We start from the raw sequence: 26,854 nt of genomic DNA, 5'->3' as shown, positions 1-26,854 counted from the left end.
AAAGTAATGCTAAAACACTGCTCTTTCTTTCAGAAAAATTAACCTGATTTTCAGAAGTCAATTATTACAATCAACTAGTTATGGCTTTTCGGAAGCACTTCACAGAGCTTTCATTGAGAACAACACAAACATACCAACCCAAAGCGCTCTGTAATCACAAAAAGAAGCTTTCACATTTTCTCTTTCCCAACCAGTAACAACAGTAAACCACCCATTTGTGTTATCCTTTTCTCCGTCGTTCCACTTTCCAACCGTTCCAACCATTTTTCGCTCTCTCACGCATCTGATTTTTCATTTCCACTCTTCTTTCTCTCCCAAAACTCAAACAAAGACACGTGTGTCACGCTACTCTCCCAATCTCCCAATCGCAAAAGAGCTTTCCTCCTCTCTTGATCGATTTCCTCTCCCAATTTTCCTCTGACGGTCGATTCCGTGTAGTGGCACGCTCCCTCCACACCAAAGTAACACCAGATTCAGTCCAGTAGTCGTCGTCGAGCCGTCGTCCGTTGCTGAACCGCCCTTTTGGAGAGCGCAAACGGACACTCGCCCTCGCTGCCGGAGGATTTCGGGCCTCCCCGGAAACGGTAGTAGCGGACAGTAGTAGTGTGGGGGGCGGCAGAGGTGTGTTCCCCTTTAAAAACTATTTCACCCATCCCAGTTGGTTTGGGGAAAACAACGGGAGAGGGGGCAGAAAAGGGTTTTGTGGAAAAAGTTACAACCAGCGGAGAGCAGCGTTAAGACTCTGAAGAAAATAAACGAAAATTTCCAAGCACGTGACCGTGGTTTTGCTGGAGTTGAACGGCGGTGACCAGTGGCGTACGAAAAGGGGGCGAAGGGAAGTGACCTCTTGAAGACCGGTGTTTGGTGACGGAAAATCGAAGGAAAATTATAGATTTTTTCCCCGCCTGTGCCAGTGAGTTGTGGGAGGAAGAACGGGGAAACCCTTTGGTGTTTGAGCTGTGAAAAACCGGGTGTGGAAATTGGATGCTTGCACGAAATCCAAGGAATAAAAACCAGGAAAAAATCAGCAGTGGAAAGTTTAACAAAGGAAAATTCAACAACCCCAAAGAAAAGGCAAGCAAAATTCGTGTCCAGCAAAGTCTAACGAAGATAAATGTGTCGCTGGAATCGAAAGTGAAAACTTCACAAAACCTCGCCCCCACCCAACAATTGGATTTTTAACCGGGAGGGGGTCGCCCACTTGTGGGACGACGACCAGCCCCACCGCCGAAAGGATAGACCGGACACTGGACGCTGAACTGGACTGGCCGAAAGTGAAAAAGGTTGGTTGGTCTACCCCATGCTGGCTGCAGGCCTTCAATAATTCAGGCTTTAATTATAACGAAAATATAACCCATTAGAATGGTGTGTGTGGGTGAGGGGAAGGAGTGGAAAGGGGAAGGGGAGGAAGGACCTTCCCCAATGTGGCCCACCTGCGGTTGCTGGTGTGGAGAAGGGTGGTGGAATTTTCCTTCCTTTTTGTTCCGCTGGGAAGGTCGATAAAATCGATCTGGAGCTTTTATTTCGGTTTTCTGTTTCGAATGCGTTTTTTTATTTACTTTTTTTTATGTTTGGTGATCAACTAGTTGGCTAGAGTTGGTATTTCGGTTGAAAGAGGTAGTAAAAACACTGAGAATTGGATGCTTGTTTGAAGCTACGACAAAATTTGAACTCGAAAATTCTTTGAGAAAAGTGAATATTGGCTTTAAAAAAAGTTGCAACAGACTACAAAATAAGTCTAGTAAAGTGAGTGAGCTGACTTAGTGGCAGAATTAAAATTGAACATTATTTGTATAATAATTTTTTTAAGGCAAGTTATCATTTATAAATTTCAAAAATCAAAACAAAAAATTAACAAGAAATTTGAACAAAAAGATATCGGAACACGTTTTTCTCAATCTTCTCCAACAAATATTTGTGTAGTTATTTGACTAGCCCACTGATTTCCAAACTATTTTTGGCCAGGCCTTACTTTCCATACATCAATGATGGGGCCAGGACCTCGCCAGAAAAATGTGTTCATGAATTTGCGCTATACTCATGAATAAGTTCCTTCTTGGTTCGCAAATTCATGAACACATTTCACGATTACGGGAATTGATTTTTTTTCTGTGTGGTAGACCCAGTACCCACTTTGGGAAACACTGGACTAGCCAATTATGTATTAATATTATGATTTTAAGCATGAGTGATTAATTAGATTTTCATTTCAAGTTAACAAATCTTTTTTAGTTTACCCGAGCAGACGGAAATAACTTGGGAATAACATTTTTGATGTTTGAAAATACAAGGCCAATAACTTTTTTGTTATTTATAACAAGATTTGTTATTAGTCGTTATGAATTTTTTGTAATTGTAATAACAGACTATTGACATTTTTAGTTATTCTTGGAACAAATTTTTGTTATTATTTTTATATTTAAACAACTTATCCAATCATCCCAAAAACAGTTGGAGGTATTCTTCCATAACAAAAATGTTATTCCAAAGTTGTTTTGGCTTTCAATCAATATCAGACAAATAATAAATTTTGTTCCATAACACTTTCTGTTATTTTAACAGTATTTGTTATGGAAATGGCATGAATTTAGTTATTACCGTCTGTTGGGGTACTCAAATAAGGCTGGTACACACAGCATGCATTATCATTACAATTATGCTTTTATCATAATTTCAATAAAAAATTTTTTTTTTGAGAACATTTTGTAGGGAGGGAGGGGGGGGGGTGAATGTTGGTGGGGCCAAAAACTAACATTTGCTGTGGCCTTATTATTATTAAAGGCATTTTTTCACTAAACAAGAAAACACATTAAAAACTGTTAACTATTTTTAAAAAAAATGTTAGGTTATGGAAAATGATATTCAAAATATGGAAACAAACACATTCTTAAATTGTTCTAAATAAAAAAATAAACGAATAAATAAAGTAACTGTCAAAAATTGCTTTTAAATTTTACTAACAACAATGTTTTGGCTTTTTTTATAAAAATAAATTGAGAAAAGTCATAAATTTTAAAAACAGTGTTAAAATTTTTGATTTTTTTTTTTTTGAACTTTATTGAAAAATGCATAAAAATGTTAAAAAAAGATAAAAAGATACAAGTTAGAAAAGTTTGGCAAGAACAATAATTTTTAAGTTCATATGTGTCCTTAAGGGTGCACAGCAACCAAGGAAGTTGTTTTCTTGTTATTCCAAAATTGTCAAATTTACGGACCCAAGCTTGCAAGTATCTGATTGTAAAAATAGTCAAACTTTGTTGTTAATAACTATGAAGACAGTAATTTAGGGGATGAGTAAAAAAATATATCGATAGTTCCCGTAGTTTTGAAGATACTAAAATATCTGTAACAGAAATCTGGGTGCGAAAGCTATGGTTGATGTGTACCGTTAAGCTGATAAATAAAATCAACTTTAAAAAATGAAATTTTCAATAGATTTTTATAAATCGAGTGATCATTCGAAAACTGTTCAAAATATATTTTTTAGTAATTTAAAATTCTCATGAATTTTGCGAAATTAAAGCAAAATACACAGCTCAGTAAAAATTTGTGTATATTTGGAAGGTGTAATTTCGTAAGGTTGAAAATTACCTCTTTTATGATGTAATTTTACCTCAATTTAGACTGAAAAAGCGACGTTATACCTAAATAGTGGTAAAATTATACATTTTCAGAGGTAAAATTACAATTTTTTTGTGACATAAAAGATGTACCCCTTCCCCGAATAAATATTACCATGATTTATTTTTGTGTGAGCTTTTCCACAATTAATTTATGTACGCTTCCAGGTATTGTTGACAGAGAATTGTTTTTTGGTTTGAAACCAAACAGTTACAACATTTGGAAAATTTTCATATAGCTAACACCACATCCAAAAATGGTCGACTGCTCTTTGATTTTCATGAAATTTTGAATTGAAGGGGGAATTGTGGTCATGAAAATTTATTTAAGTTTCATTTTATGATATATCGAGATGACCGAGATGTTTTTTGATGGCGTTCCAAAAAATGCCATTTTGAATCTAAAAAGTTTAAACATATTTTCAAAATCGTAACCATTTTCCGTTATTTAAGTGTACACCCAAAGGAAAAATATATCTCAAAATCTGCAACATTGGATTTGTTGCAGAAAATGTCATATTTTATAACATTTTTTGCAGCAAGCCCATAGATCATTTTTGCCCGCGTGTAAAAATTTCAGCGATCTGCAGTTCTCACCAACACATATAAAGCTGGCCCGTCCCCGAGCAACACTCCAAAGAGAAGCATATGTTGGTGCTCTTTCACTCACTTTTCATCAAGCGTCCATGGCGCGGTGGTAGCGTGTCGGATCAATAACCAAGAAGTTGGTGGTTCAATCCTCGTTCTGCTAAGTGTTTTTTTTGTGAAATACAACCAAAAAGCCGTCGGTAATGTCGATAATTGTCGGTAACGGGCAAAAATGTCATACTCCTATATCGCAAAAAATGCATGAGGACAGATTTCATGCAGATTCTGATATACTTTCATGCCGCCATGCATCACAATCATGCGACTGCCAGTTGGGTGTAGAAAGTCGTAGGGCTTGTGAACTCATATGAAATTTAATGTATTTACGCTGAATCCAATACATTCTATAATCAATTATGGTTTTGTAAAAACATTAATATTATTTTTTTTGGAAAAATTTTCAGTTGAAATTAACTTTTTCATAATTGAGGTAGGTATATCATGGTATTATTACATCTGGGAAGGAGTACATCTTTTATGTCAGTAAAAATCTGTAATTTTACCTCTGGAAATGTGTGATTTTACCACTTTTCTGGTGTAATGCCAAATTTTCAATCTAAATTGAGATAAAATTACAACATTAAAGAGGTAATATTCAACCTTCCAAAATTACACCTTCCAAATTTACTTAGTTTTTTTACTGTGTACAATAACATCCCACAATTTTGGAGTAGGCAATTAAGAGCAGAGTTTTTCTGATCTGGATAAAATAGTCTTGAAAATGTAGTTTTTTGTTTTAAAAGAACGACTTTTACTAGTGAAAAAGCAAGAGAATGTTGAAATAAAGCTCCTACAGGTTGCCAGAAAAGATGCATTTGACAAGCTATTGACAAATTATCATAAAAGTGTTTCAAGTTTGTGGGTGTTCCGAATAGGAGGGATGACTGTAGTTTAAAAATTACGTGTTTTTTGTGTAATTTGGCAAGGTTATTTTTTATAGCGTTAAAATTTGTTGCGTACAAAGGAGACAGGAGACAAAAACAAAAGAAAAAATACATGCATGAGTTTTCTTGATTAGGTATCATTTTTTTTTTATTTTTATAAAGTGATTTTGGCATTTTTGGCTTTTTTTAGAATTCACTTCTTCAACTCAGTCGTTTGATTTTGAAAGTTTTTTTTTAGAGTAAAAAACTATGCATAACAATGAGCCTTCTAAACTCTGACCTCCAAAGATTTAGCGAATACAACTCCGACTTCGACTTCAGCTCTCCAAAAAGTTCCGACTCCACCGATTTTGACTCTTACTCTGACTTGAGATTTAACAGTTACAATGTAAAACGATACTTTTCGGAAATGTTTATTTTATTTTTGCATTTTCCAGTCACCATTGTTATCGTTTGAATTTTGTCATTTTTTAATGTGTTGAATCCAGCAGCTTCACTATTTTTTTTTTAATTGTACTAGAATTTGTTATTTTAAAGAGGTTTATAATGAATAATCTATCCATTAAACAGGCATGATTATCTAGTCTAATCTAATCTAATCTAATCGAACACAAGCGCAGCCAGTCCGAAGAAAGCATCCTGGAAGAACTTGGGGTTAGATTACGCCCCAAGTTCTTTCTTGTCAATATTAATTATTGCAGTACACTTGAGTAACCCCGAAGATGTATTGCATAAATTAAAGTGGCCAGGCCTACTGCGTTGCATTAACCACAGAGACAGATTCTGTGAACGGAGCACATTTCACAAAATCAACAGGGGAGGAAGGATGCGTGGACATACCGTACCAAACGCTCCTATTTACAGTTTCATATGTGTTTTGTATAATGTGTATAATATAGTGTGGTTATATAATCAATTAAATATAATAATGCAGAATAATGATCATTTAATCAAATCCCTTCACCTATATATAATAACCACGCACCCAAGCACACAAACAGCGACACAAAAGAAATGAAAATGAGCATGCAAGAACAAGACAGCGCGTCCCCGTGGTCAGCGCACTAACCATTAAACAGGCATGATTATCTAGATATTTTTACGTGTATTAGTAACTAAAAACATATATATTAAAAATTAAAAAAAAAACTTATTTGACTCATCTGAAAAATTCGGACCAATTTTAAGATAAGTCAATCATCAAAAATTGAGAAGAATAAATAACATTGACCTACCAAAAATAAAAAAGACAGGATTTATAAAGGATGTCAAAATTGGAGATTTGTTTCAAAGTTTCAATTATTCCAAATCATAATTAATTTTTTTAACACTTATTTAAAATCAGTCTACTGGAAAATGTAAAGGCCAATTTTTCTTCTTTTTATTGTGGAAATTAATAAGTAGTTTTTTCATGACCGTTTCAGAAAAAAAGAAGCAGAAATGTATTTATAAAAGGACAATTGGATTAAATATTCCTACCTGTATTATTTTAAAAATTGTTGCAAATCCTACAATTTTAAATGATGAAATAATGTTAATGTTTAATTTTATACTACCATTGATCACCTTCCTGGAAGCAGAACTAAATGATTAAACCTGCTTCAACTTGTGTAATAATGTTTAAAATTAAGTTTAAAGAAATCTCATTCCCCTTCCACCTTTTCACCAAAACCGTTTATTAGATATTATCACAGAAGCAAATTTTCCTCCCACACACACACGTTCAGCACAGACTGGGAGGATCATTTGCACACCTCGTGCGCGCACTCTTCCTAAGCCATTGAGCAAGTATGCAAAGTACAAAATTCAATTATCTCCACTGCATTGGAGGGACTCTGTGCAAGGGCGCCAGCCAGTGCCAGCTGCTGAGTTGAGGTTTTCAGGAACACCCGAGCAAGACGCAAAAGTAAACGCGGTTTTCTTCGAATTTTCGTTGGTGGTTGGAGTGAAAGAATATTGCTGCGAAAAACACAGCCAGGAAAAGAAACTTTTCAGAACGAAATTCCCCTGCGGGCTTTCGGTTTCGCTTCGGAGGCTCCCAGAACGTCTGCTTTTAAGGAAGATGTATTGTTGAAAGGAATTGTGTTTTCTTTCTTGAAGTTTGAACTGTTTTTGCATGAAATTACACAATTAATTGGGATGAATTCTCTTTAAAGGAAATCAAGAAGGTTTTTGGGACGTTTGAAAAAATATTATTGGAAACTCTCGATTCCAAACCGCACTTTCGACTCGAAGTCCAGTCAACATCATGTTGGCAGTCCCCGCTGGGAGGTTAAAATGTATGAAACATCCACACAAAGTAACAATAAATATTTTCATTCATTCACCCTTCGGCAACGAGGCGCGTGTCGTCGACTGAAACCGCAAAATTGCTCTACAACTCTCCTCGTCGGTGGTCGCGGGACATGGTCTCCGTCGACGAGTGCGTGGTGAGCTTTTACCCAACCTTCCTCCACCCCTATCACCCACCTGTCGTAGTCGTAGCAAAGGGGTAGTAGCTTTCCGTGCCAAACGCAAACAGTCGTGATGTGGTACAATTTAGTGGAGCTTTCATGAGCTCGCTACTCAAAGAACCAGATTCACACTTACACACACACAGACAGGAGCGAACCTGAGTGCGCTTGTAAAATCAATATTTTTGTCCCTTTGGCGGGAAACTTGACGGTTCGTCATGAGGGCTAGGAAAAAGGGCCTTTCAAGATTTTGGTTCAGAGGGATGCATGGTTTGGTTGTAGAGTAGTTATCAAAAATATCGCATTTTTTTGGTTTTTGAATTTTCATTTTTTGATTTGGAAAAAACGTATTCTTTAATTTTCAAAAAAGGGGGCTAAAACACATCTTCTGAACCATAGTGCGTGATGGTTTAGAAGATATGATTTTTAAAATAATCATGTTGGCATGTCATCATTACAATGAGTCAGTATTTAAAGCAAATTTGAATTTGCAATCGAAAAGTATTTTCCAATTTTTTTTTGGTAAAATATACCGATTTCAAGTTAAATATTTTTGAAAGCTTACAAATTCTTTTCTAAGTTTTACCTAATAAGCCTGAAATTTTCAACTTACGATATCTCGATTTTCAATGTAAAGTAACGGTTTTTTTTGAAATTTTCTGATATTTTCAATAAAAATAATTTTATATTTGTAAAATTAAGCTGAAAATACCTACAAATAAATATTTTTTTCCAATATCAGAGTTTAGACCGCCTATGTTTTAGCAGATGTGTTTTTAGTCCTCTAAAAAATAAAAAAAAACAAAAAATTAACAAAAATACATGTTTTGGGAATTTACAATTTGCAAATTTTATTTCAAGTTGCGTCAAAAAATGAGGGGGCAAAAAAATATTGATCAAATTTTAAATGTTAATACAGACCTTTTGAAATCTAATGTTAACTATTCTGGATGCACTGTTTAACGATTACTATGCATAAATTTTGAATTTTCGGATCACAATTCGGTAAAAGATATAAATATTGCGGTATAAAAAATATTTTCTTCATTCATTGATAGTTCGCAAATTGTTGATGTAAAAAGCATTATGTGACAGTTATACTTTTTTAATAGTTATTTTAATATTTTGTTCAAATTCGGCCAGAGCCGAAGGACAAAGTTCTTAACCCGGGCATGGTCTTCGGGTCTATATGACCCAAGAGCATGATAAAAGTTATCGTAACTTTTGACCTTTGGCACTTACAGAGCTGAAATTTTATGACTTTGTGTATCTTACCAAGACACACATTTGAGCCAAAAATGAACTTCCGGTGGCCACCGGAAGTGCCCCCCAGAAAAAAAGTCACACTTATGGTACTCGGGTCTATATGACCCAGAAATGTTTTTGGCTGCCAAAATTCGGAATCTTGACCGATTTTGGATGTCTTGGCCGCAAATGAAAGGTTAGAATGTCTACTTTGCGATTCCGACTGGCAGAACCGGTTTTGGGCATTGTGGCCACCGGGAACCTGCTACAACCGAAAAAAGTCCTTTTTGAGGCCCCGACTTTGAGGACCTGTATCTCCGGAACGATAACACATAGCGGGTTGCTTCCAGTTGCATTTGACGGGTAATAACCTCAACTTTAAGCTCCCGTAGAGATGATTTGTCAAAAGTGGACACCGGTTCCGTTAACCCGGAACATCCGAAAAACATGATTTTTTCAGCTTTTGTTATAAATTCAACACATTAGTCAATTTTTTCAACCGGATTTTTTGTAAATCATTATATACGCACACTACATACTACCTCTGACTGTTTGGGATCGTTCCGGCCAATTGTGGCCAATCTGGAACCGGTTCCAGGGTACCACCAAAACGGTTCCAATAATGGTATCGCTAGAAACCCGTCATGTTGCATATCAAACTTCATGAAATTGAATATTATGACCATCTGAGGTCATGCCGATATCCTCTGACCCAACCTGGTCACTCCGGAACCGGTTACCGGTGGCCACTGGGGGACACTTCCGGAGTATGCAGGAAAGCATATCATGCGACATATCAAACGTCATGAAATTGAAAATTATGACCATCTGAGGTCATTCCGATATCCTCTGACTCACCCTGGTCACACCGGAACCGGTTACCGGTGGCCACTGAGGGACACTTCCGGAGTATGCAGGGAAGCATATCATGCGACATATCAAACTTCATGAAATTGAAAATTATGACCATCTGAGGTCATGCCGATATCCTCTGACCCAACCTGGTCACTCCGGAACCGGTTACCGGTGGCCACTGGGGGACACTGCCGGAGTATGCAAAGAACCCTACCATGCGACGTATCAAACTTCATGAAATAGAAAATTATGACCATCTAAGGTCATGTCAATATCCTATGACCCAACCTGGTCTCGCCGGAACCGGTTACCGGTGGCCACTGGGGGACACTTCCAGAGTATGCAGGGAAGCAAATCATGCGACATATCAAACTTCATGAAATAGAAAATTATGACCATCTGAGGTCATGCCGATATCCTCTGACCCAACCTGTTCACTCCGGAACCGGTTACCGGTGGCCACTGGGGGACACTGCCGGAGTATGCAAAGAACCCTACCATGCGACGTATCAAACTTAATGAAATTGAAAATTATGACCATCTGAGGTCATGCCAATATCCTCTGACCCAACCTGGTCACTCCAGAACCAGTTACCGGTGGACACGGGGGGACACTTACGGAGTATGCAAGGAAGCATATCATGCGACATATCAAACTTCATGAAATAGAAAATTATGACCATCTAAGGTCATGCCGATATCCTCTGACCCAAACTGGTCACGCCGGAACCGGAGGCCACTGGAGCACACTTCCGGAGTATGCAGAGAAGCATATCGTATCAAACGTATCAAACTTCATGAATTTGAAAATTATAACCATCTAAGGCGGTGGTCACCAAAATGCGGCCTGCAGGCCGTATGTGGCTTACCGAGGTCTTCTGTACGGCCTTCGGGATGGTTTTGAAATAATTTTTGAATCCGGCCCACTTTGCGTTCTCATATGAAGTTCGCTAGAGAAATCATGAACTAAGTTTCTTTAAAAAGAAAAAAATATATTTTTTTGACGAAATAACCATAATTGATTTCTGGTTTCTACAATATTTATAAGGTCGTGGGAAGTAATAAACTAGTGGTGCCTTATTTTCCTGAAGAATTTATAAAACGACTAAATTACTAAATTTGGAAATAATGAATATGAAACATTCATTCCTTTAAAAATATAAAATTATGAAAGTGATAGTGTGACAAAAACTTTCACGTTGCTAAAAATACTAAGAATAAATAAATATCCAGCAGTTCTAAACATCAGATCACTTTTTGACTAAAACTTGTTAGAAATATTGAATAAGGAAATTATAAAATATGAATTTCGGACTAATATTTTTTGGTTCAATTTTGTTATCCTAAAAATCGACAGAACATCAAAATTTTATTTGATTATATTTTTGATCTTTTTTTTTGTGCCCTAATCTTTGATTCAAAATGAAACGAGAAGATTGTACTTCGTACGAAAAGATCGTAAAAAATTTCAAAATCATTGAAAAAACAGTTTTTATCTTGTTCAATTATACAAATTTTTCGAAACAAAATAAACTTCTAAATTTCAATAAATATGATTTTTTCCTATAACATACGAATAATTCAAAACTTATTACTGTTACTTCAAAATTCACTCAAAAAATCATTGAAAAAATTTGCAAAACATTCAAAGCTTAAATAGAACAATCAAACCAAATGTGTACGCAAAACCAAGAAATAATTATCAACAAAAAAAAGTTTTTATAAATATAACAAAAAAAAATATTTATTTAAGTGAAATATTGTCGAATTGTACAACAGTTATATTTTAAAACATGAAATATGATGAGAAAAATTTATGAAGGATGTTGATTTTTTTTTCAATTGAATATGTATAATTGGTGACAATTTCTAAGTTGTCAAAAATTTAGTTGTTTGTCAAAATTTCAATTTCAAACTATTCAACTCTACAACTTATTTTTTAATTATATATTTAACATGTTGCCCACGAGTCTGGGGCAAATTTCCAAATTAGCCCGCGATGATCAGCTGGCTGAGGACCACTGATCTAAGGTCATGCCGATATCCTCTGACCCAACCTGGTCACTTCGTAACCGGTTACCGGTGCCAGTGGGGGACACCTCCGGAGAATTCAAGGAAACATGTCACGCGACGTATCAAACATCATGAAAATAAAAATTATCATCATCTAAGGTCATGCCGATATCCTTTGACCCAACTTGATCACTCCGGAACCGGATACGGGTTGCCACTGGGGGACACTTCCGGAGGGTCTGTAAGTTAGGTAATTTTGGAAGGTTCAACTAAATTTATCTACTACAGAAAATTCAAACCGCCATCAATTAAATGGTTCCGGAATGGTAATCGGGCTCGGTTGTGTAGCTGCTAGTGTGATTGCGTCCACATTTCTTGTGAGGAGTAATGTGTCATCACGCCTTCTATCGGATGGGAAATGGAACGTCGGTTCCAGCCTCAGTTGTTGTACGGTCATTTGATCATTCCAGTTTTCTCCCAGCTATAATTACAATCAACACTCCAAACCAAGCCTGCTCCGGTGGAGTCGCTGGCGGCGGTTGGACTCCCAATCCAAAGGTTGTCAGTCCGAACCCTGGGATGGAAGGTTCCTTGGAAAATAAAAAGGATTTGGTGCTCTCCCCATTAAAACCTTTTAAATCTTAGGTTCGAGAAGAAACTTCAAACTTGGTTCTTTGCATGTTTCACAAATTTCCTCCATTCCCAACCCATTTTCGGTTCCAAATTAATCAGGATGGGCCGGAGGACATGGCCATCAGAACTTGTCTCCCAGTGGCCAGGTTGGATTAAAAAACGTGGGCAAGACCTTTGGTGGTCATAATTTGCAATTTCATGAGGTTTGATATGTCACATGATATGCTTCCTTGCATACTCCGGAATTGTCCCCAGTGGCCAGCGGCAACCGGTTCTGGCGTAACCAGGTTGGGTCAAAGAATAGCGGCATGTCCTTAGATGGTCATTATTTGCTATTTTATGAAGTTTGATATGTCGCATGATTTGCTTCCCTGCATACCCCGGAAGTGTCCCCCCGTGGCCACCGGTAACCGGTTCCGGCGTGAACAGGTTTGGTCAGAGGATATCGGCATGACCTCAGATGGTCATAATTTTCAATTTCATGAAGTTTGATATGTCGCATGATTTGCTTCCCTGCATACTCCGGAAGTGTCCCCCAGTGACAACCGGTAACCGGTTCCGGCGTGACCAGGTTGGGTCAGAGGATATCGGCATGACCTTAGATGGTCATAATTTTCTATTTCATGAAGTTTGATACGTCGCATGGTAGGGTTCTTTGCATACTCCGGCAGTGTCCCCCAGTGGCCACCGGTAACCGGTTCCGGAGTGACCAGGTTGGGTCAGAGGATATCGGCATGACCTCAGATGGTCATAATTTTCAATTTCATGAAGTTTGATATGTCGCATGATATGCTTTCCTGCATACTCCGGAAGTGTCCCCCAGTGGCCACCGGTAACCGGTTCCGGAGTGACCAGGTTGGGTCAGAGGATATCGGCATGACCTCAGATGGTCATAATATTCAATTTCATGAAGTTTGATATGCAACATGACGGGTTTCTAGCGATACCATTATTGGAACCGTTTTGGTGGTACCCTGGAACCGGTTCCAGATTGGCCACAATTGGCCGGAACGATCCCAAACAGTCAGAGGTAGTATGTAGTGTGCGTATATAATGATTTACAAAAAATCCGGTTGAAAAAATTGACTAATGTGTTGAATTTATAACAAAAGCTGAAAAAATCATGTTTTTCGGATGTTCCGGGTTAACGGAACCGGTGTCCACTTTTGACAAATCATCTCTACGGGAGCTTAAAGTTGAAGTTATTACCCGTCAAATGCAACTGGAAGCAACCCGCTATGTGTTATCGTTCCGGAGATACAGGTCCTCAAAGTCGGGGCCTCCAAAAGGACTTTTTTCGGTTGTAGCAGGTTCCCGGTGGCCACAGTGCCCAAAACCGGTTCTGCCAGTCGGAATCGCAAAGTAGACATTCTAACCTTTCATTTGCGGCCAAGACATCCAAAATCGGTCAAGATTCCGAATTTTGGCAGCCAAAAACATTTCTGGGTCATATAGACCCGAGTACCATAAGTGTATGTACGAAACGAAGACCATGGCCAGGTTAAAAAGTAAATGAATTGAAACATTTTTTAATTTATGTTCCAATTTTATCTGAAATTTTAAAAAAGTTACTATAATTTTATATATAGTATAAATGGTTAAATTCTGTTGAAAAATTTTGGTTTAACGGGAAAAATAAAATTAGCCACAAATATTTGGTCATTTTTATTTTGAATGATAAGTAAAGTCAGATACACTTTTCCATGGATTATTTAAAAATTTCAACTGAAATTTGGCCTCAGCAAATATTACGAAAATGTTATGTCACTCCGAACCCCCTTCAAATACCATTCAAAAATTAAGTTTAAAAACTAATGTTTTTCAAGTAAATCCAATGTTTAAATTTCTTTTTTGCAATACCTACGTGAAACTACTTACTTTTCCTGTCAGTCTTGAACGATGACAAAGCCTACTTTATATGTGAAAAGTTACGTAAAATCAAATTTTGATCACAGGAGGCTGAAAAAGCAAATGAGCAAAACGTCAACAAATGAAAAAAGGCAGAACGGAGGTTGTCGGGTTAAGCTTGTTTTTCTATTTGTTTTAGATGTTTCCAAAAATGAGCAGTTAATCAAAATGTTGTAAAAAAATATTTTAGAATTTTATCGTTTCTTTTGATTTTAAACTCACGATAAGTTTTTTTGATTAGAAAGAAAATAAACAAATGAATTTCTGTGAGATCTCTGTTTATGCATTCGCTCAAACGTGAGCAGCTCTTAAACAAAACTCTGAATTTTTTGCATTCTTTGACATAGTAAAAGCACATTTAATCTTTTATATTGAAAAAGCTATAAAAAATTACTTTTTGTAGGGTTTTACATTTCACTCAATGTAAACAAATTGGATATTCCTAAAAATCATTTTTGTGGGTTTTGAATTTTCACAGACCTTTATTTGTTATGTATGATTTATTAACTCTTTTTATGAAAAACTCATTTTATTTCAAATTGTGACAATTTGAAAAATAATAAATTTGAATTACTAGCCATAATTTCAAAATTTTATTGAAAAATCTGTTTAAAATGGATAATTATACAGTAACGCCATTGAAAATAAAACATTTTTTCCAAAAAAAATAAAAATTTCCAAGAAAATATAAATCAAATCAACTGCAAACAATCTAAAATGCATTTTTCTGCATTGATAATCATATTTAGCATGTTTAAAAATGTAATAAAATGAATTGAAATTTAATAAAATTTCGATATACAGCACGGCATTTTTTTCGTAAACAACAAAACTTTTGTAAATACTTAGATATTTTGAAAACTTATGATTTCAAAACAACTAGACAGGTTTAAATGCATTTTAAAACACTTTTTATTCAATACAATGTTGAAACCGAGCCATTCAAATTTTAAAACTTTTTTATTTGTTTGTTCCCTCGACTTTGGTCAGAGTCGAGAGACATAAACATCAAAAAATAGTTGCAATGGCCTAAATATAAATCATGAAAATTATACAATTGGGTAGGGGTTCATAAAAAGTGTGTCAATTTACCTCTAAAAATGTTTATTTTTAGAACTTTGCTGGTGTATTATCACTATTTCAGTTAAGATATAGGTAATTTGATTTCACAATGTAGGAAGTATTAAAGCTTGAAATTTACACCAAAAAAATATAAACAAAATAACATGTAATTTGCAATCATTTGTTTCCAAAAAATCTATGTTGCTGTAAACAGAAATTTAACAAAAAAAACACACAAATATTGTTGAAAAGTTTCTACAGTTCTAAAACTCATTATAAGGAATGCAGGAAAAACCATTTTCAATTAATATCGGTCAATTGCACGACGTCGTGAAATACCATTTCTTAACAGTAGCAATGAAATAGTTATAAAAATAGAAAAAAAATCAAATATTTTGATCAACTCTTTTTGACATGATGTATAATTAACCCTCTACCGCCCAATTTTTTTTCGAAATTTTGTATTTTTAACGTGCTTAGGAGGTCATTTTAAGTAACTTTTGTTTACGAGAAACTTAACTTCTCCTGTTTTATGTTTTTCTTGTTTCATTTTAATTATTTTAATTTGCATTTTTCTTGTTTAGTTTTTGTTTGTTTTTGGAAGTATTTGCCTATTCTACCACCTCCTATCATTACTGTTTGCCTATCTTATTTTTTCACTCACTTTTACGATTTTTTGCTTGTTTTTCACATTTTCTGAAAAATATAAAATGGCACCATTATCATTCAAACTGTTTAAGAGTTCATAGAGGCATAGTCTGGGAAACTAGAAAAATTACTGCATACTTCTTTTTACTTGAAATATTGGAAATGTTAGTAAAAAATACAGCCAAAGTTGACTCCTACAAATTACATTTTTAAAAACTTTGGCAAGTCAATCGCATAAATTTTCTAAAATTTTTAGAGTTCTTTTTTCCAACCCTTTTTTTGGTTTTGGTTGGTTGAAAAAAGGATTGTAGGCGATTTCTTAAATCGGAACCCGTCTAAAGGCGGGGTTGGGTTGTTGAGGGTTAAGTTACAATAAGTTCTTTAGAAGAGCATTTCAGAGTTTTAGAGTTCGTTTCAGTTTTGTTATTCATCATAGTCTATTTTGGATCAATTATTTTAATAACTTTTGTTATTCACTAAGAGTTTACCAAGAATTGGATTTTTTCAAAAATAAAACTTGCTAAAATAACATGGACACTAAAAATACGAATTTAGGGCAAATTATAACATTTGTAAAACATGGCAAATTTTTTTAAAACCCTTTTAAAACTAAGACACCGTTATCAGAACTCACAAATAAACGACTACAAAAAAAACTCTATTAACGAACACAAAAAAGTAATATTATTACTCAGCCAAATTGATTCCACCTCATCAACTGCGTCCAATTTGAAAGCAATAAAAAAACTAAATGACAAAAAGGTTGTGTGACCCGATCTTTCTACTAGTGAACAGAATTAAATAACATCACAGAAAGCAGCAGCAGCAAAAAAAAGCGAAATTGTTTCTCAACAGAAAATACAGCACCACCCAACCGTTCCATTACAATTTCTTCCTCTCCTTCTCTAATGGGAACTTCATTGGCTCTGAAAATAGTTTTGCTCCGTCTGCTTGCCGGAAAATCAACCCGCTGCTGCTGCTGGCGAAGTGGGGGCCCGTTATTGCAAGGGTTCAACGACGTGGTCCAAGACGACGGTCTGGGGGCGAAAATGACAGCGCACGAAATAACTTAAGTTTCCTGGCTTAGCCCAAGTGGAAAAATCGTCGTCGTCTTCGCCCTCACAGCAAGCAGTTTTCCACGAAAGCTTTTCCCCCCGCAACGCTACAGAGAGAAACGGGAAAGCAAGAAAGTAGCGGCAGAAATTGGCTGAAATTGCTTTCCAGGAAAGAGCATTTCTGTGTATTTCTGCCTTCTTTCCAACCTCGAAAAAGCTCCTGCTCGAGTTTTGTCCTTCGGGCCGTTTCCGTTTCTGTTCTTCTACGGACTGGTGGAGACGGGGTTGGGTGCCTTTCGCTCGACACATAGATGAATGAAAGTGGGAAATGGAAGGGACACACACCCCCCGGAACTTTGCGAAAAGGTGGGTTGAAGCTGTGGGAGGTCATGGTTGATGAAGGAAATAGGACAACTCACAGTAGAGGCGACACATGTCGTGGAGCTTGTGATAAGTTACTTTTGTTATCGAGTGTATCTCAAAAATAGAGAACATTTTAAAAAGCAGTTTTTGATTAGAATCCATTTAATCTAATCAGTGCCGCTCGGATTACGCTCAATAAAATATTGATATTGAATGTGCCAATCGCAGTTAAATGAGCATTTCCACCGTATTTATTTCACCACATTGACTAAACAATAATTTGTAAACAATGCAAAATCCAGTTAATTAAGCATTAAGCTACAAACATGAGTCGAACAGCGCTGTTGTCCTATCAATCACTAAAACATATTGGAATAAACGCACAAAACCCAATCCTAGCTGGTGCACACATTCAGAACTAATCCTGTGCAAATCCTTTCATAATACCAACGTTTACGAGCCCGCAAACAATCATAAGCTGACTGCTCTTCTGGTCCTCATCCTCCTCCTCCTCCGCAAAGCTGTCAACACTTTTTCCGAACTCCCTTTTATCGACAGCAACGACAACGCTTTTTCCAAGGCAGAGCAACTTGCACTAATGCCAACAACAAACCATTCTAGTGCTACTGCCATTAGCAAACCAGCAGCAAATTAATTGCCAATTTATATAATGGGTTTGAATTGCTTCTGATGGGTGTCGGTCGTCGTCCTGAGACAACGACGACGACACACCGGACAGGACAATTAAATTTTACGATCCTTTCACGGAGCTGGCACCGTTTTCACGTGAACGCTCGTACTCCAAACCCATAATCCATCATCGATTCGTTTCAGCAATGACTTGTTGAGCCACACGAACACGACCTAGATAGGTTCGTGCTGGGTGGGAAAATTCACCTTCCTGTTTTTCTTGTTTTTCATGAAGACTTTAGCAAGGAAAGCACGTACGTCGTTGTTGAGGATTCGTTGGAACTTTCCTACTTTCTTTGGGATCGCCGCAGGAGCATACAACTGAGCTAGTGAATGAATTGGGTGGTGGTTGGAATAATCGATACTATAAACTAGCTGATACGGAATACTAAGCAGGTGTGAAAAATTGTGTACGAGAAGGTTTTAGACATGAAAAAATAACAGAGAACGGTAATAAGGTGACATATTAAAAACCAAATTTCAATACATTCCTTTCTCGACTATCCGAAGAAACTAGACAGAAAGAATTTAAGGGTGATCGCTGGTTTATTAACTGGTCACTGTCCAAGTAAATATCACTTATTCAATATGAGGAAAATCCCAAACGCAATTTGTAGATTTTGTAATATTGAAAATGAAACATCAGAGCACCTGCTTTGCAATTGCGGTTCCCTGACCCAATGTAGAATTTCATTTTTTGGAAAAGGGGTCTTACAGCCCTCCAATATATGTAGGGTGATCAATCAAATCAAACCATCCACATTAACGACCCCCGGGTCTTTTGTGGTCTCTATTGCAAGTTTCTGCTCGAACCTAGGAGTCCGAAGGCTTGAATGGGGAGAGCACCCAAACCTCTTTTACTCCAAGGAACCTTCCACCCCAGTGTTTGAACTGACGACCTTTGGATTGCGAGTCCAACCGCCGCCAGCGATTCCACCGGAGTAGGCTTGGTTTGGTGTGTTGTTTGTACTTATGGCATGGAGACGACTCCTACACCTGGAATGACTTAACGGCCTAACAACCAAGGCCGGGACCGACATTTTACTTCCATATCCGATGGAAGGTTGCAGCAGATGGGAATCGAACCCAGAATCATCCGCTTACAAAGCGGACAGCGTAACCATTCGGCCACGCACTGCCACCGTAGGGTGATAGACTTTATAAAACAAGTCGTACCTAACTGGGACAACACGCAGTAAACAGGAGCAGCCTCTCATCGTTCCATGATGTTTGGTTAACCTGATTTGCTATAAAAAAAGGGTCACACCACAATATTCCTCTAATTGGTCGCGAGGTATCAAAAAAATCCGAAGTTTCGATTATCCGGAGGTTTGTATGGGACTTCGGATAATCGAATTACGAAGAAAAATAATGGTTTTATTATGTTTTTTACTTTTAACATCAAATTCGAGAATTGCGACCCCATGTTAGTCAAATTTGAATTGTTTATTGCCTTTTAAATTAACAAATGCATTTTTCAACATTTCATCAGCGCCATTTTGGCCGCCACCTTGGAATTTGAAATTCTACACCGTTTTAGAGCAGTTAAGGCAGTTAAGGGGTTAAACTTGATATCAAAAATCATAAAAAAAACAACGGAAAAAAATGTGATCCGATTATCCCAAGTCGATCGAGATTCTGAATGAGTCTGAAATTATTATTTTTAAAAACATCAGAATATTTCACAAAATTTTCTTTTTCTCACATTGACAACCGAACCAAAAGTTTTTGAGATCTCGCCAGATGAAAATAACTGCTTAATTAAGTGACACTTCAAAAAACTTATTAGTTGTATTATGTATGAGCCTGTTTCTCAGAAAGAAACTGTCCGATTTAATAAATTTCACTGTTGTCATCATACTTTTTTTCAACGAAAAATGTTAAAAATTGTATAAAGTGCCGTCACCAGGGGTTATTTTGAGTCGGGGTGAGATCATAAAAATTTCCACATTTTTGTATGATCCAATCTCACCCCCAGACCCAATGTCACCCCTGATTACAGTGCTTCTCGATTGCAAATTTGAATAAGCATTTAAAAATAATAGTTTTGAAAACGCGTTGACCACATTTATGATATTTAAAAAAAAAATCATATGTTTCAAAAATGCGTGTCAATAGAATCTCTGAAAAAATATGTCTCTTTTAGTACCATAAGAAAAGAGAAAAACTCTAATTATGAAAAAAAAGGTGTTTTTGCAACCCAATTCTTATTTATTATTTTTCAAGAGTGTAACTATATTTTTCTGAATAGTTCTAATTATAATCAAGAACATTGCCCAACACACCAAAGAGATCAGAACATTCCATCTCAAGATTAAATAACGTACCAATGGTATTATCAAAATTATTTATTTTGACATAGGGTATGAATGGACAAAATGTCATCCAAATTAAAATATCGTGAAATAATTTGCGATATAATCTAGAGAACTAATTAGTGAAATTTTCATAAAAAACCTTATTTAATTGGAAAATACAATTTTTTCGTTATCCTTTTACATGGAGTTCACATACACTACCAAACGTTTGTTTTGATAGTGTGCGTGAGCGCCGTGTAAAAAGTGACAGTTCGTCACTTTTTAGTTTGACTTTGACCAGCCAACGGGGTACAAACTAAAACAGTGTCAAACAAAAAAGTGACCAATCACCGGGGGTTGAGTGTATATTGTTACTTGATATGATTTTAAAGTATTTTCACAAAATATTGTTTTTCAACTTTTGAGTTTATTTGAAAAATATTTTTTAAACTTAATAAAAGAGATATAAAACTTCGAAGTATTCATTGTAAAATACTCATTTTTTTACATTAAAAACCCATTTTTATGTTTGATATCAACATTGTTTATTAATAAAACTGATTTTCAAAATGTACTGGATAGAAAAAAAAGTTAAAACAAAAGATATTTTGTGAAAATTTGAGTAAGACCGTTGCAAATATTTTTTGAAGTTTATATCCCTCGACTCTGACCAAAGCCGAGTGGGGGGGGGGCAAAAAAATTAAAAAATTGAATTTACGAGCCACAATTTTAACATTTGAATAACAATGCAGAAAAATGCGTTTTAGATTGTTTTCAATTAATTGAACTTGTATTTTCATTAAAATTTTGAAGTTTTATGAAAACATATTTTTTTGGGGGCGACATAAATGAAAAATATTTGCAACGGCCTTAATTGTATTTAAAAACGTTTATGAAATAAAAATAACATAAATTTCACGTGATAATTATAAAATGTGAATTAAAATATAACAAAAATTGAAAAAATACTAAAAACTTTCTAAAATAAATGTTTTTTTTGTGAAAATTATTCAATTTAACGCATTTGGTTTAGATTTTCACTGCATTATATTAAAAACATAGTCAAAAATAAGAAATTTCACGAAAATTTAAGGAATTCTCGCTTAAAACTTTTATTAAGAGCAATTCAATGAAAAATGTTACGTCGTATGAAATCTAAACTTAAATTGTTAAAAATGAAAATTGACATTTCATGCTGCATTTTCAATATTTAAATGAAAAAAATGTAAAATGCATTATTAGGATATTACAAAAATGACTTTTTGGCGGGCATTGAGTGGTTTGTTTCAGTGGTCATACTGAGTCCAAATTCCAAACTCGAGCTTGGTTGGACGTAATAGGAATAACGCTCTGCACTTAATTTTATGAGATTTAACCAGTAAAAAGAAATATTTCAAAAATGGCAATTTTTGAGGCATTTTGGCCACTTATTTTCAACAAGACTGTTTTGGTATTTATGACATTAAAGTTTGGAGCATTCTAAAGCTCGGTACAGAACTTCAAAGTTTGGCATTTTTTTTCAAGAAATCGGCCTGGCAAAAAAAAATATGCGTCGTTCCTCGTGACACCCAAGATGCCGTTTGACTTTGCTGGGACCGATTTTTCGAAAAAAAAGCCAACTTTGAAGGTCTGACCGATCTCCAGAGTGCTCTAAACTTTAATGTTATTTATACCAAAACATGCGCAAGGATCTGGTCTACACGTCAGTGATGTTGAAAACAAACGCTGCAATGGCCAAAATGCCTTAAAAATTTACATTTTCGAGAAAAAATCTCTTTTTACGGGTTAAATCTAATTTAAAATTCAAATGCAAAGCGCCAGCACCTGTTACGTCCAGTCTAGCTCATATTTGGGATTTGGGCTCAGTATGCTCACCGGAACAAACACCTGAATGCCCACCAAAAAATCATTTTTGTTACACTCTGATATGTTATATTTAGTCTTTCCATCAGACACGAACCCTTTCTCCAGAGTTGACTAACCGTACCCCCAACAATTACTGACAGCCAGTGTTCTTCGGGTACTTTGTGTAAAGACACACCCTTACTCAAACGCATACAAAATTAACACACACACACACACACACACACATCCCTACACTGGCTCATTAATCACGTGTTTTTCACCGTGTCTGTACACGTTCTTGTGTTCATGTAAAGGCAGGCAGGCAGGCCCAGTACTGTTGAATGTGGGCTTTCCCGTTTGCTGGTTCTCTCTCTGGAGAGCTTAGCCGAGACACCCTCCCCGTCCCCTTTGTCTTCCCAACCCGGGCGGTGCACCGGCGCGACACGGCGTCGGTTCTAGTCTGGGTGCAATATGAAGAATTGTGGTACCCCTGGGGACTCGTAGGTTGCAGTTGGACACTGTTGAAATTGTTGGAAAGTGGTTTTGGTAGGGATTTTGACGATTTTCAGGTTTGATTCAATGAAATTTGAGCACAACAAAATTGCATTCTATTTTAAGAAATTTCCACAATTTTCACAGTGCAGCCTGCAAGTATTGTACTGCAACGATGGCGACAACTACAGTGTAGCCTCTAACTCTACCACCACTACTGACACACTATGTAAGGCACTACTACCGGGGTGGGTTAGTACACGTACGTAGTCGTCGTCGTCGTCGTAGGGCATATTCGGAGCAGCCCATTTATATTTCATGTGAGACCACCGACCGAACGGGATCTGGTAGTTCCAAGTTCTGCTACCAGAGGGCCGGGGATGGCAGAAGCAGAAAATGGCTTCGTAATAATTTAAGACAGGCAGGTTTAAGGTTTTAGGGCAAGGGGTGGGGGGGGGGGGGGGGTGACATTCAGCAAGTCTCGGAGGCTCGAGCAGTTTATGCTGGAGCTGGATTTAAATGACATTTTTCAAACGGAATGCACTACAATGCAGGATATTAAAATTGTGGGACGCGCACGTGTGGGATTCTTATTCATCGTCCCACGGGGAAGGAGGTTTAGTGCAGCTCGAGGGTGTAGGAGTTGGGAGGAAGTCGTTTGTTTTGTACGCGAGTTGTGATAAATTTAATGCTGGTGGTTTACGCTCAAACAACTGGAAAGGATTAGCAAACATTTCTCGGGTACAATGTTGATTCAGTGAGACATTGCTGTAATTCCATGTGTCGGAAACAATTGTTGGATGAAGTTACATTTATAAACTGGTAAAAATATGAAATTCAAATTTAAATTTCTTTAAAATATGAGCATTTTCAGAGCCCCTCTTCACCATGCAAAACACTCCAAACTGCTGTAAAAAGAAGCCATCAAAAGTGCTACTGATGTGGGTGTCACCTGTGGCAAATTTTGAAACTCCCCTTTCCACCCCCTCCACAAACTAAGACGTCAACCTGGCACCGGAAGGAAGCGGCATAAAAGCTTATCAGAATTAAATTGCGTGCAATACTAAAGTTTTATTTTTACGATTATGTCCTAGGGTTGTGCTTGACGGCGGTGCGGTGGGTTGACGGTCGTTACCTGCTGCCAGCCTAAATGGTGAATGTGTGACCTTTGTGACTTGTGTGTGAGTGTGCGTGGAACGGGAAGGTTTTACAACCAAATGGTTCAACTCTCAACTAACGGCGATTTATAAATAAGGTGTGAAATGTTGTTTTAAGCTTGGTTAAAAAAATACTTGATGATTACAGAAATATTGTTTTTGTGTTTTATAATTTTGAAGACATTTAACTTTATATGTCGATAATATTTGAAATTACTTGTTTTAGTATCATTCGATTCGTCATAGGGTCCCAGAGGTCTGAATTTGAAATAAAAAGGCTTAGTTAAGTACCGTGAAACGGGGTGACTTTGATAAGCTGAAAAAAATTCATGGAAAATGAAAAATACAAATTAAATACAAACGTAATGGTAGAAAATTGGTCAAAGTTCCTCAAAAAGTATTTTCAATCAAATTTGGAAACATTTTGAAAGTTAGCTATCTTTAATTAGGAAAACATTTATAAAAATCATTATTTCAATACTGTCAATGCCACTTTGAGCATTTTTATACTAGAAATCAGTTCAAATCGTAAAACGGACTGAATCATCGGATTCTTTCAAAAATTTTACATTAAACAAAGTTTAAATTAGATTTCGAGTTACAAGTTTCAATAGTTATTAAAATATAAATCTTCATGATGCCATTTTCATTTTTTTTTTGTTTTAGAATATGTTTTGTATTATATCAATTAATTATGCTACAAAAATGGTTTTTGTGTTAACAAAATCTGATATTCTTATATGAAAAAAGCATTTCTAATTAATTTTGATCAAATTAGGAACATTTTATTACTTTACCTGACATTTATATACATGTTATAAAAAGTAATTAAAGGAGCAGCCGTAGCTGACTGGTTACGGTGTTCGCTTTGTAAGCGAATGATCCTGGGTTCGATTCCCATCTGCTCCAAACGAAAAAGTTCAGGAAATATGAATTTTTGAAACACTAAACATGAACAAAAAATCAAAGTCGGGGTTCGATCCCCCGTCCTTTGGATTGGTAGAATTAGGAATACTATTACTACAAACTATATACGTGCTGGGTCTTTGTCAAATTGACAAGGACTCGGAAGTTCTAAATAACGTTTGAATCCGATTGACGCAAACGTTCTTTAGAGCGGGGCTTGTCGATTCAAGCTGAGGTACCTCGCGCACGGCTAGCCTGCGTAGAAATGGGTCACCGAAGCTCGGCAGAGCTAACACTTGCCAAATGCATATGCGAGTTATTTGCATGTATAGAATGTAAAATCTGAAACACACACACATGTTATAAAAAGTAATTGAACTTTGGTGAACCAACATTTAATTTTAATTTTTTATTAAATCAAACATTTAAAATATCCTTGAAAATGGATGTATTGAAGTAATGAATTTTTTATGCACAAATAAAGGCTGCAATTTGAAATAAAAAGTGGCTACAAAGTGGCACAGTGGCTTTCAAACTCACCCTGGTTTTTTAAATAACAATTTTCAACGAAACTATTTTTTAAAACACTATTGAAAAATGGACTTAGTATGGCCTATCCCAGTACAGTTCAGACTATTTCTCATGCTCATGCTCATGCTCATGCCTATCCCAGTACAGTTCAGACTCGATTATCCAAAGTTTCGATTATCCGAAAGTTTGTATGGGAATTCGGATAATCGAATCACGAAAAGAAACAATGTTTTTAATATTTGATTGCCTATTAAACAATGAAATGCAATTTTGGGCGCCATCTTGGATTTAAAAATTGTAAACCACTATGCGTAGTTCCGGGGATACACTTATGCTCGACAGTCAAAAATAAGACTACGAAAACATTTTTTTTCGTGACTCTATTTTCCGAAGTGATTTTTTTTTCCGAGAACTTTGGATTATCGAGTCTAGACAGTACATGTTTTAAAAATATGAATCTTAAGACAATTCTTACCGATCGAATAATATTTGAAAAATAAATTGAAAATCCTGTTAATGTCACCCTGGTTTACGGTACATCAAAAGTTTGCTTAGAAATCGATTAATGTTTAAGTTTTGAAGATTTTAAAAAAAGGTATTTTTTTTAAAAAGAAGACCGTTCGTGTCTTATATATATGCTATGCAATAGAAATATAAAAAAATATTTGAATGAAACAGTTTTTTAAAATGCTTTTTACACCTGCCCAATTGTTTTGCAATCAGTAGTTTTCAAAATCCAAATATTAAAAAAGTTTTTCTTTCCCCGAAAAAAAAGAACTTTTTGCGGTGGAATTTCACAAAAATTGAAAATATTTTTGATCGATCCCTGAAATCCTAAATATGATGTCATACGCAAGTAAATGCATTTCAAATTATTTTCAGTTGGTCAAACTATTTCTATTACCCACTTCGATTTGCGTGAAACTTTGTTCCAAGGGGTAACTTTTGTCCCTGATCACGAATCCGAGGTCCGTTTTTTGATATCTCGTGACGGAGGGGCGGTACGACCCCTTCCATTTTTGAACATGCGAAAAAGAGGTGTTTTTCAATAATTTGCAGCCAGAAACGGTGATGAGATAGAAATTTGGTGTCAAAAGGACTTTTGTAAAATTACACGTCCGATTTGATGGCGTACTCAAAATTACGAAAAAAACGTTTTTTCATCGAAAAAATAACTTAAAAAGTTTTAAAAACTCTTCCATTTTCCATTACTCGACTGTATTTTTTTTTTGGAACTTGTCATTTAAAGGGAAATGTAATGTACATTTCGAGTCTATATTGCCGCGAAGGGTAATTTTTTTCATTTAGAACAAAAAAAAATCATTTTAAAATTTCGTGTTTTTTCCAACTTTGCAGGGTTATATTAGAGCAGTTCTCTAGGATTTCGGTCATTCGATTTTTTTTGTATTTTTTAATCCGACTGAAACTTTTTTGGTGCCTTCGGTATGCCCAAAGAAGCCATTTTGCATCATTAGTTTGTCCATATAATTTTCCATACAAATTCGGCAGCTGTCCATACAAAAATGATGTATGAAAATTCAAAAATCTG

General features: G+C 36.0%; 1 protein-coding gene across 3 annotated transcripts in view; it reads left to right on the top strand.

The window, feature by feature from the left end:
- Positions 1-477: 477 nt before the first annotated feature.
- Positions 478-26,854, top strand: part of LOC120417731 (potassium voltage-gated channel protein Shaw-like) — a 225,162-nt gene continuing 198,785 nt past the window's right edge. For all 3 annotated transcript variants that reach the window (XR_005605501.2, XM_039579888.1, XM_052707324.1), the window contains exon 1: positions 478-1,283. The gene's annotated coding sequence lies outside the window, so the exon portion shown is untranslated. The remainder of the gene's footprint in view (positions 1,284-26,854) is intronic.

Source organism: Culex pipiens, chromosome 2 (genome assembly GCF_016801865.2).
Source record: "Culex pipiens pallens isolate TS chromosome 2, TS_CPP_V2, whole genome shotgun sequence".
Taxonomy (NCBI): Eukaryota; Metazoa; Arthropoda; class Insecta; order Diptera; family Culicidae; genus Culex; species Culex pipiens.
This window is presented reverse-complemented; position numbering and strand designations above follow the sequence as displayed.